The sequence below is a fragment of the Somniosus microcephalus genome, chromosome 14 (genome assembly GCF_052327205.1).
Source record: "Somniosus microcephalus isolate GS21.2 chromosome 14, FLI_Smic_1.0, whole genome shotgun sequence".
Lineage (NCBI taxonomy): Eukaryota > Metazoa > Chordata > Chondrichthyes > Squaliformes > Somniosidae > Somniosus > Somniosus microcephalus.
Genome location: NC_141000.1, coordinates 12,864,901 through 12,876,864, shown reverse-complemented (window position 1 = coordinate 12,876,864; position 11,964 = coordinate 12,864,901).

The window sequence follows — 11,964 nt, the reverse complement described above, 5'->3', positions numbered from 1 at the left end:
GACGTCCTGATCGTCGTGGTGGCGGCGGTGGTGTTGCAGCATCCGACGTCGGGTCTGGTGTCTGGGTGGTTGGCGAAGATTCCTGGGGCTTTGGCATGCCGTCTGCAGGGGTTGGGTTGGGAGGGGTGGTGGGGGATAACAGTGGTAAGGGGGATAACGGTGGTAAGGGGGATAACGGTGGTAATTCAGGGGTACCCGAGGGTGCGAGATCTCGTATGGAGACCGTGTCCTCCCGCCCGTCTGGGTATGTCACCCAGGCATACTGGGGGTTGGCGTGTAGGAGGTGCACCCGCTCGACCAGGGGGTCCGTTTTATGCGTCCTCACGTGCCTCCGCAGTAGGACGGGCCCAGGAGAAGTCAACCATGCCGGTAGCGAGGTTCCCGATGTAGACTTCCGGGGGAAAACGAACATTTTCTCATGAGGGGTCGCATTAGTGGCAGTACAAAGCAGTGACCGAATGGAGTGAAGCGCTGCAGGGAGGACCTCCTGCCAGCGGGAGGTCGGAAGGCCCTTAGATTTTAGTGCTAAGAGGACTGCCTTCCAAACCATCGCGTTCTCCCTTTCCACCTGGCCGTTCCCCCGGGGGTTGTAACTGGTGGTCCTGCTCGTGGCGATACCTCTTGTTAGCAGGTACTGCCGAAGCAGCCGAGGATGGCCAGGCGCTTGGTGTGAAACATACATTTTTCCTTATTGTACGTTAGGTTCAGCCGTTGGGCCGTACGGAGGAAATTTGCTAGATTAACGTCGTGGTCCTGCTGGTCGTGGCCGCAGATGGTGACGTTATCCAAATAGGGGAAGGTTGCCCGCAGCGCGTTCTGGTCAACCATTCGGTCCATCTCCCTTTGGAAGACCGAAACCCCGTTGGTGACGCCGAAGGGGACCCTAAGGAAGTGGTAGAGGCGGCCGTTTGCCTCGAAGGCAGTATACTGGCGGTCCTCATGGCGGATGGGCAGCTGGTGGTACGCTGACTTAAGGTCGATGGTGGAGAATACTTTGTATTGCGCAATCTGATTGACCATATCAGATATGCGAGGGAGGGGGTACGCGTCCAGCTGGGTGTACCGGTTTATGGTTTGGCTGTAGTCGATTACCATGCGGCGTTTTGCAGTGGTTTTAACGACTACAACCTGGGCTCGCCAGGGGCTAGTGCTACCTTCGATAATGCCCTCCTTTAAGAGCCGCTCCACCTCAGAGCTGATAAAAGCTCTGTCCCCGGCACTGTACCGCCTGCTTTTGGTAGCGATGGGTTTACAGTCGCGGGTGAGGTTAGCGAACAGGGGAGGGGGGGGGACTTTTAATGTGGAAAGGCTGCAGGTGGTTTGCAGCGGGCGATTTAAAAGTTGTTGGTTGCAGACTGTGAGTGGGGGGAGGGGTCCACCGTATGCTAGTGTGACACTCTTAAGGTGGCACTGAAAATCCAACCCTAGCAGGACGGCAGCGCAAAGACGGGGCAGGACTAGCAGTTTAAATTTTTGATATTCAGAGCCCCCTACTGACAGGGTCACCACACAGTAGCCGCTGATGTCCATTGACTGGGACTTGGACACCATAGAAATGCGATGGTGCGTTGGCAGAATCGTGAGGGAGTGGCTACGTACCATGTCGGGGTGGACGAAACTCTCTGTGCTCCCGCTGTCGATCAGGCAACTGGTGGCGCGGCCGTTTACCGCGATATCCATCATGGAGCTGGATAGATGGTGAGGGTGGCCTTGATCCAGCGTCACGGAGGCCAGTATGTGGCTTAGTGAGTCACTATAGTCATCCGCCGAGACGGTGGTCGGTTCCGGTGACGAAATGGCGGTTGAGTGCGTTGGATACGATGGCGGCGGATGCCATGCGGCCGGGGGTACACAAAATGGCGGATAAGATGGCTGCTCCCACGGCCCGCACGCTGCGCTGCTGGCTGGCTTCCCCTTGCAGGCGTTAGCGTAATGGCCTTTCTTCCCGCAGCCCGAGCAGGTAGCTGTCTTAGCTGGGCAGTGCGCTCTGGGATGTTTTAACTGGCCACAGAAATAGCATTTTTGGGCCTGGTTACTGGGCATCGAAGCAGTTCTTACCGGAGGCTGCTGTCTCGGTTGGGTCGCTGCAGCGGTTGGTGCCGGGGGCGGCGGTCCCGTGTCCCACGGTTTCGATTGCCATGTCTCGGCGCCGTTACGGGGGTATGCCTCGAGGTTTCGGTGGGCCTCCTCTAACGAGAGCGCAAGGGCAATGGCCGTCTTCAGGTCGGGTTCCTTGCTTTCTAGCAGTCTCTGCCGGGTGTGGTCTGACTGGAGGCCCCTGACGAAGGCATCACAGGCGAGTCCCTGCGCGTGCTCCACAGCCGTTACCGCTTTACAATCGCAGTCTCTGCAGAGTGCCAGTAGCGCCCGTGCAAATGCCCCTACCGATTCTCCCGGTTGCTGCCTGCGGGATCCCAAGAGGTGTCGGGCGTAAATTGTGTTCACTGGGCGCGTATATTGCCCTTTTAGTAGCTCGAGGGCCGCCACGTACGTATTAGAGTCCCGGATTAGCATATATACTTGATGGCTCACCTGGGCGGTCAAAATTTTCAGTTTGTGATCCTCCTCTGTAACCTGTGAGATTGCGAGGAAGGATTCAAAGCAGCTCAGCCAGTGTTCAAACTTGGCTGATGCACCCACATCTTGAGGGTCGAGGTCCAGGCGTGGTGGTCTGAGGGCTCTCAGCAATGTCTGCTGTATCCGTTGCTGTTGTTGCTCCTCAGGTGTCGCCATTTAACTTTTAGCTAATAAAATTGATACGCTTATCAATTACTTCATAAAAGGTGATGAGTCGAAGAAGAGATGATGAGTCGAAAGAAGAGATGAATAAGGCTTTTATTAGCTAAGAAGAGACCATGCTTCTTCGTGAGTGACTGAACAAGTCTGAACGAAACCCACACAGTGGTGGGTGGAGTCAGCTGAGGCATGCCTCCATACACAGCGCCACCCAGAGGTGGCAATATACAATACAGTGGTTTACCACACAAGGGAAAGCTGGTTGCAATCAGAAATGCACCCACTCCCAAGAATGTCTCCGAACTTCGATCATTTTGGGGTCTTCTGTATTATTACGGAAAGTACCTCAAAACTTGGCTACATTGTTACATTCACTGAATGAGCTGTTGAGAAAACAGGTCCCTTGGAAGTGGTCAAAAGAATATGACACAGCATTCGAAGAGTGTAAAAGCCAGTTAGTAGAGAGTACCTTGTTATTTCACTATGATGTATCTAAGGAGATCAAGCTAGCATGTGACACCTCTCGGTACGGAGTTGGGGCAGTGATCTCTCATGTACGAGATAGTGGGGAGGAGAGACCAATTGCTTTTGCTTCACGCACTCTCAGTGCCAGTGAGCGGAATTATGCGCAAATCGAAAGGGAAGCTTTATCATTGATTTTTGGGGTCAAGAAGTTTCACAAATACTTGCTTGCTCGTAAGTTTACCATAGTTACTGACCATAAGCCCCTGACAGCAATCCTCCATCCAAAGCCTCCAGTTCCAACCTTAACTGCAGCCCGAATGCAGAGATGGGCTTTGATTTTGTCAGCGTATACGTATGACATTGAGTACAGATGATCAGCTGATCACAGCAATGCTGATGCTATGTCCAGGTTGCCATCCCCATCACAAGTTACACCCAATAAGGAAGAAGTGGTCTATTTCTCATACATTGATGAGCTGCCAGTCACAACTGAAGAGATTGGTAGGGCAACCAAATGTGACCCAATGATGTCAAAGGTGTATGATTACATAGCAAATGGATGACCAAACCAGGTATCAGAGGAAGATATCCATCCATACTTCATTCGTAGGAATGAATTGTCAGTGGATAAAGATTGCATCATGTGGGGCACAAGAGTGGTTATCCCAAATAGGTTCAGGTCTAAATTGTTAGGAGATCTTCATGACCAGCACCTGGGAATGTGCTTGACCAATAGCTTTGCACACAGTTACTTATGGTGGCCAGGTTTAGATAAAGAGATAGAGTACATAGTCAGTCAGTGTACAACATGTCAATCGGTGAGCAAGAAACCACCATCAGTACCATTACAGCCATGGAAATGGCCTCCCAGAGTGCGGCAAAAGTTACATGTAGATTTTGCTGAGCTGGAAGGACAGCAATTGTTCATAGTGATAGACAGTCACTCGAAGCGGGTAGAGGTGTTTCCAATGCGGATAATAACACTAAAGAATTTGCGAAGATTGTTTTCTTCATATGGCGTCCCAGAAGAAACTGTATCTGGTAATGGGCCACAATTTTGTTCAGAAGAGTTCACACAGTTCATGAGCAGAAACGGGGTGCAACATACCAAAGTTCCACCGTACCACCCTTCTTCAAATGGTGCAGCACAGCGCACAGTACAAATTGTCAAACGTGCCCTCATCAAGCAAATGCTGGATCCAAATCCAAAGAAAAGTCAGTTGTCGTTGGACCACAAACTGGCAAATTTTCTGATTACCTATCGGAATATTCCTCATATCACTACTGGTAGAAAACCAGCAGAGTTGTTTCTCAAACGGCAGCCATGAACTAGGTTCTTGTTGTTAAAGCCAAACTTGGCACAGTCCATAGAAGAGAAACAATCAAGGCAGAAAGAAGGTTAGCGTGAAGAACCATCACCATAAATGGTTAAAGTGGTTACCAGGAAGAGTAGTGACAATATGTGGCCCTCGCACATATTTGGTCAAGATGTTTGATCATGGAACGGTCAGGTTTGTTCACATTGATCATATCTTACCTACAGATGTGGAAGGAGTTGAAAGCTGGGATGATGCAATTTATTCTGATGAGTCAGATAGCCTTGTTACAAGTAGAGTACCAGTAGCAAATCCTACATCAGGCGTACCAGAAATAAATCCAAGACAAAGTCAGAATTTATGTCTGAGCCCGAGTCAGGCAGACAAACAGTCTGAAAGTGTAGAGAGTCCAAATGTAGATCAAGGTCAGCCCTTGGAGAAAAATTCTCTGCAGACTCAGCCTAGAATGAGTTAAAGTCTTACAACAAGATCTGAAAGTTCTGTTCAAGAAAGAAGGTATCCTCTTCGAAACAGAAAACCAGTGGTTAAGTTTAATCTGTAAATATGGAAAATAAGTTCATATCTTTTGTTTCTGTTACAGAATTCTATAGTAGAATTTGGAAACATAAAATGGGTTCCATTTGAGAAATGTATACCAAGAGTTGTGTATACCATGCAAGTCATGTACAATGATTATTTGCTATGATTAACTTCTTCAATAAGGGGGGAGAAGTGTAATAGAGCCACCTGGTGGACTACTGATGTATATAATAATAAAGCCATGTGCAGTACAGTTCTTACCGGAAGCCATGTTGTGCTGTTGTGTATATATGCTGTGTCTCAAGATATCACATTCCCCAGGAGGTGGCATAACAATAGAGTGCAGCAAAAGGCACATTGATGTGACTCGAGTTAGTGGAGGACAGAAATTCCCTTGCAAGCCAAAATAATTTCCATAGCCTAATCCATGCCCCGACAACCTTTCTTCAAGAAAAGGGTACACACAAACATCAGAGTTCCAGGTCACATCGTCATCTGGGAGAGCCTTCCACAGGCAGAATTAGTGTATGAAGCTTCACTGCTAGTATTTGTGTGGATTTTTTAAAAATATGAAGTGGAGAATGTTGAAGCCGCAAGCAAACCTGCTTTCATCATTAATGAGGCTATTGATCCAACCACCAGGGGATTTGTGGGAGTATGCCATGTGATTTAAGTTCCATCATGGACCGAGGCTGAAATTATAGGAGTAGAAATTGCTTTGAGTGCATTTTTGTGCACAGAACACACTGATCATGTGGCTACAAATTCCCCACATTCGTGGAACTGATTATTTAGAACAAAATAGGTGGGATGCCAGCACTATTCACCCTCGTCACTGGCAGCTCACCTGGTGGGGAGCGTCTATTTTGCACACTCCTGACACAGTTTAAAGGCAACCTACATCTTTTAAAGGGGAGGTACACTTTGGTTGCCGGCAACTATCTGAGGACAAAGGCAGGCACAGGAGAAACTGTAAGGTTTGCTGGCACTGCACTGAACGTTTTGGTAGTGGAGGTCAGCAAGAGGAAGGACATCTTCTACCCACCAGAGGGTAGGACGATATCCAGGCAAACTGCCCGGCCCATGTGGGCAGAGGTGGAGGGGGCGTCAGTGCCAAAAGCATAGCCCCCAGGACATGGCTACAATGCCAAAGAAAGTTTAATGACCTCACAATGGTAACTAAGGTTAGTGCCCTAACTCATACCTCTGAGCTGAGCCTTGAACTACTTGTTGCCCCGACACTCAGAACTCTTCCCTCCCTTAATTGCCAGCACTCTTGGACAATCACTGCATGACTCCACCCCCTTCTGCTCCTACTGCAGCACTCTGCACCTGCTACTCTCTTCACTATTGCTTCCTTCACCTACTCACACCTCTGTCATCTTTCACACACCAGCAACACTATTCTATCCTCATGTGCATGTGCTCAATTCTAACACTAACAAATTTGTGTCAGCTGTGGCTCAGTGGGTGTCACTCTCGCCTCTGAGTCAGAAGGTTATGGGTTCAAGTCCCACTCCAGAGACTTGAGCACAAAAGCCAGGCTGACACTCCAGTGCAATGCTGAGGGAGTGCTGGACTGTTGGAGGTGCCGTCTTCTGGATGAGACATTAAACTGAGGCTGTGTCTGCTCCCTCAGGTGGATGTAAAAGATCCCATGGCACTATTTTGAAGAAGAGCAGGGGAGTTATTCCTGGTGTCCTGGCCAATATTTATCCCTCAACATCACTAAAACAGATTATCACATTGCTGTTTGTGGGAGCTTGCTGTGCGCAAATTGGCTGCCACATTACAACAGTGACTACACTTCAAAAAAGTGCTTAATTGGCTGTAAAATGCTTTGGGGCGCCCTGAGGTCATTGAAGGCATGAAGGAAGGAAGGAAGTCTGTCTGTCTGTCCTGCAGGCCAAGCTCACACTCAGTAACAGAGCAGGCAGCCACAGGAGAACAGCCGCACTTTACCATGTGGTGTCGCCACATGAAGAGCAAGTGATGGACATGTTGGGCAGGGGCACATGAGGAGAGTGGCATCTGGTAAGGCTGAAGGAGGTCCTACAGGGTTTTAATCCCTCCTTCCCTTCTCACTTTAATGGCATCCTTACAAATTATGCATGGCAAATAGCTGCTGCTGCTTTCAGAAGCTAACCATCTGTCTCTACTTACCCATGCCACTAACTGCTAACCCTTGAACCTTATATTCATTTCAGCTCCAGAAGCTTTAATCAGCCCTCAGGAGGCAGAAGATGAAGACAAACTTGGCAGCAGTGTAATAGACTTGACCTTACATTTGCAGACACCAGCTCAGAGACTGGCTCTACACGTAGTTCAGAGTAGACTGGAGGGGTCAGCTCAGGGAGATCCACCCAGCACAAGTGTGCAGGAGCAAAGGCAGGTGGATAAGATGGCCCAGGAAACAGGTTATCCTACTCAAACTCTTACAAATTCCAGATGCTCCATAATCTATTGCTTAAATCTTCAAGTCCCACTCACCCATCAGCCCGGTCCTTGCCTAGCCCAGCTACTTCCAGTGCATCAACTTCAAAGTCCTTACCCTCATATTCAAACTGCTGAGCATTCTTTCTCTACTTTACCTGTGCGATCTTCTCCAGCCATATGTGTCCACCCACATCTTCTGCTCCTCAGGCTCTGGATTACTGCCCTTTTATTGCTCCAGTGAAAGCCGATCTTTCAGTTACGACACCCTTGCTGTTTGGAACACTCAAAATCACTTTGCCTAGCTACCACTCGCTTCCTTCTTTTAAAAGCTGCTGGTTTTCAGCCCCTCCTCCCTTTAATGGGCCAGAAATTCAGGTCCCCATGGGTGAGTACGTGCTGGGTACTCACGCATAGGGCCAACGAAAGTGCCGGTTTCGTGCATGCACTGGGCATGCGCTGGAAACTGGAACTTCCGTTCCCTTGAAGGAAGGGGTTCACAGGTCAAACGCGTGCGCCGGAGAGGCAGCGCGTACGCCTGGAACTTCCGTTTTTTTTACAGGTTTCTCCGGGAGGGTAAGTCTCCAGGAGCTGCGTGTTTAAAAAGCAGTCGCAGGGCCTGCTTTTAACAAGATAAGTGGTGAATTAAGTAAAATTAAAACATTTTTTCCACAGGTTTATTATTTTTAAATACTTTAAAGAAAGGTAAGTTTATTTTTAGCCCCGTTATAAACTGTAATTAATTTTTTCAAAAATTTAAATTATTGTTTAAAATAGTTATTTTATGTAATTTATACTTATTTTAAAAATGTGATTAAAAAAAAAATGTATTTGAAGTTTTAGCTATGTTTTGAGGCCAACCTCTATTCATAGATTTGACTGGGCATCCTGTCAAATCTATGAATAGAGATTCCCTGCTACGATTGGCTCTCCATGGCCCACGTGATCCCAGGGGATGCTTCGAACTAACTGCGCCCCTGGGATACGCTAGCACTGCGCGCCGGCAGCTGGAGGAGGCCCGGGATCGGAATCCCACACGGGGCCACAGCGCAACGGCAGGCTCGAGGGGCCGAATGACCTACTCCTGCTCCTATCTTCTATGTTTCTATGACCCGAATTTCTGGGATGTGTATTGTCTCCCGCTCAGCATCTTCGCTGCACCTTGTAAAGCACTCAGATATTCTGATGTTGGCAGTCGGAGTAAAGCAGGATCACAAGTGGGCTTATGCAGCAATGCTTGGCACTTTAAGGACCAAGGGATTGTTAACTGTGGTAAACATTTTTTAAATCACTGCGTTGAATTATTACATTGAATGACAGGGAATATATAACATTCAGAGACTGAAAATAGTTTATGGGTATCGCTTTTGGTCTCTGATCTGCAATAAGTTATCGCTTTGAAAGCTTTGCACTGCTCAATTAACAGTTACCAAAAGCAGAAATGATTCTGAATCATCAATTGCAGACAAAGTGCGCCTCCCTGAATTCCACAGGTATGAATGATGTTCTTAGTGGGAAATACTTAATACAGGAAATATTTTGACTTCAGAGAACATTATCCATCATCCCTCAGCAAAACAAAAAGGACAAAAATCCACGGAAACTTGGAAAAAAAAAAAAATTTGGGGCCTATATCTTATCTATCTAATCGTAGCCAGAGAATCACCTGCAATGGCTTCTCTTCCCGCTCCCGCATCGTTACCTCTGGTGTCCCCCAAGGATGTATCCTTGGCCCCCTCCTATTTCTCATCTACGTGCTGCCCCTTGGCGACATCACCCAAAAACATAGCGTTGGTTTCCACATGTACGCTGACGACCCCCAGCTCTACCTCACTACCTCTTCTCTCGACCCTCCACGGTGTCTAATTTGTCAGACTGCTTGTCCGACTTACAGTTCTGGATGAACAAACATTTCCTCCAATTAAATATTGGGAAGACCGAAGCCATTGTTTTCGGTCCCTGCCACAAACTCCGTTCCCTAACCACTGACTCCGTCCCTCTCCCTAACGTCTGTCTGAGGCTGAACCACACTGTTCGCAACCTTGGTGTCATATTTGACCCTGAAATGAGCTTCTGACCACATATCCGCAGCATAACAAAGACCGCCTACTTCCACCTCCGTAACATCACCTGTTGCCACCCTTGCCTCAGCTCATCCGCTGCTGAAACCCTCATCCATGCCTTTGTTACCTCTAGACTTGACTATTCCAATGCATTCCTGGCTGGCCTCCCACATTCCACCTTACATAAACTTGAGGTCATCCAAAACTCGGCTGCCCGTGTCCTAACTCGCACCAAGTCCCGTTTACCCATCTCCCCTGTGCTCGCTGACCTACATTGGCTCCCGGTTAAGCAGCGCCTCGATTTCAAAATTTTCATCCTTGTTTTCAAATCCCTCCATGGCCTTGCCCCTCCCTATCTCTGCAATCTGCTTCAGCCCCACAACCCGCGGAGATATCTGCGCTCCTCTAATTCTGCCCTCTTGAGCATCCCTGATTATAATCGCTCAACCTTTGCTGGCCATGCCTTCTGTTGCCTGGGCCCCAAGCTCTGGAATTCCCTGCCTAAACCTCTCCGCCTCGCTACCTCTCTTTCCTCCTTTAAGATGCTCCTTAAAACCTACCGTCACCTGCCCTAATTTATCCTCCACGAATGTTGCCTGGCCTGCTGAGTGCTTCCAGCATTTTCTGTTGTTATTTCAGATTTCCAGCATCTGCAGTATTTTGCTATGTACTAATTTATCCTTATGTGGCTCGGTGTCAAATTTTTTGTCTTAAAATACTCCTGTGCAGCACTTTGGGGCATTTTACTATGTTAAAGGTGCTATACAAATACAAGTTGTTATTGTTGTTGTACAGAAGACTTGATCCAACACACCAAGAGCACTGAGAATTAAATCACATTCAGATTATTACATTTGAAATTTTTCTGATATTCATTTTTAAAATAAAGGCAAACTGGGAGTAGCATGAAGTAAAATGTAAATGTAAATGTAAAGAGGACGATGAGGCCGCAGTAACTAAAATAATTCCACCTTGAAGAATTCAACAGATATAAAGGATAACAAGTGCCTGGTGGAGGGTCCACACATCATAGTTTCATATCACCTGAAGTCCAAAACTGAATGGCAGGTGTTAACTCCGTCCTTTGTTTATAGTTCAACACAAAAAGGGCTCAATTCGAACGGTTATGTGCCAGATGAGATGAATGTGGTTGTGAGCTTCAGCCAGCATAATGTAGAAGAAAGGTAATTGCAACCAAATTGTGATATTCAAGCTGAGCATTACATCGTCCCGCAACATGTATTAAATTGGAGGGAGCGGAGAGGAGTAAATTGAGGTTGTTTTCTGATCATATCTTACGTGGTTTATATGATGTAGTATATATAGTAAACACATTGGCCCAGAAATTCGGGTTTCCACGGGTGAGTACGCACGGGGTACTCACCCGTGGGCCGAATGGAAGTGCCGGTTTCCTGCATGCACTGCGCATGCGCGGGAAACCGGCACTTCCGATCCTCTGAACGAAGGGGTTCAGAGGTCAAACACGCGCGCAGGGGAGGCTGCGCGTGCGCATCAAACTTACGTTTTTTTTGCAGGTTTTCACGCGAGGTTAAGCCTGCAGGATTTACACATTTAAAAAGCAGGTGTAGGGCCTGCTTTTTACAAGGTAAGTGGTCAATTAATTAAAATTAAAACATTTTTTCCACAGGTTTATTATTTTTAAATACTTTAAAGCAAGGTAAGTTTATTTTTAGCTCCGTTAGAATATAAAATTATTTTTTTCAAAAATTTTAATTATTGTTTAAAATAGTTATTTAATGTAATTTATAGTTTACTAGCTGAAGTGCCCGGCGGTGCCGCAGGTTTTTTGAGGGCATGTTGTTGGAAGAGAATGAGAGAGCGACTGGGGGGAAGAGAGAGAGCGACTGGGGGGAAGAGAGAGAGCGCGACTGGGGGGGAAGAGAGAGAGCGACTGGGGGGGAAGAGAGAGAGCGACTGGGGGGGAAGAGAGAGAGCGACTGGGGGGGGAAGAGAGAGAGCGACTGGGGGGGGAAGAGAGAGCGCGACTGGGGGGGGAAGAGAGAGAGAGCGACTGGGGGGGGAAGAGAGAGAGCGACTGGGGGGGGAAGAGAGAGAGCGACTGGGGGGGGGAAGAGAGAGAGCGACTGGGGGGGAAGAGAGAGCGACTGGGGGGAAGAGAGAGAGCGACTGGGGGGAAGAGAGAGAGCGACTGGGGGGGAAGAGAGAGAGCGACTGGGGGGAAGAGAGAGAGCGACTGGGGGGAAGAGAGAGAGCGACTGGGGGGAAGAGAGAGAGCGACTGGGGGGGGAAGAGAGAGAGCGACTGGGGGAAGAGAGAGAGCGACTGGGGGGAAGAGAGAGAGCGACTGGGGGGAAGAGAGAGAGCGACTGGGGGGAAGAGAGAGAGCGACTGGGGGGAAGAGAGAGAGCGACTGGGGGGAAGAGAGAGAG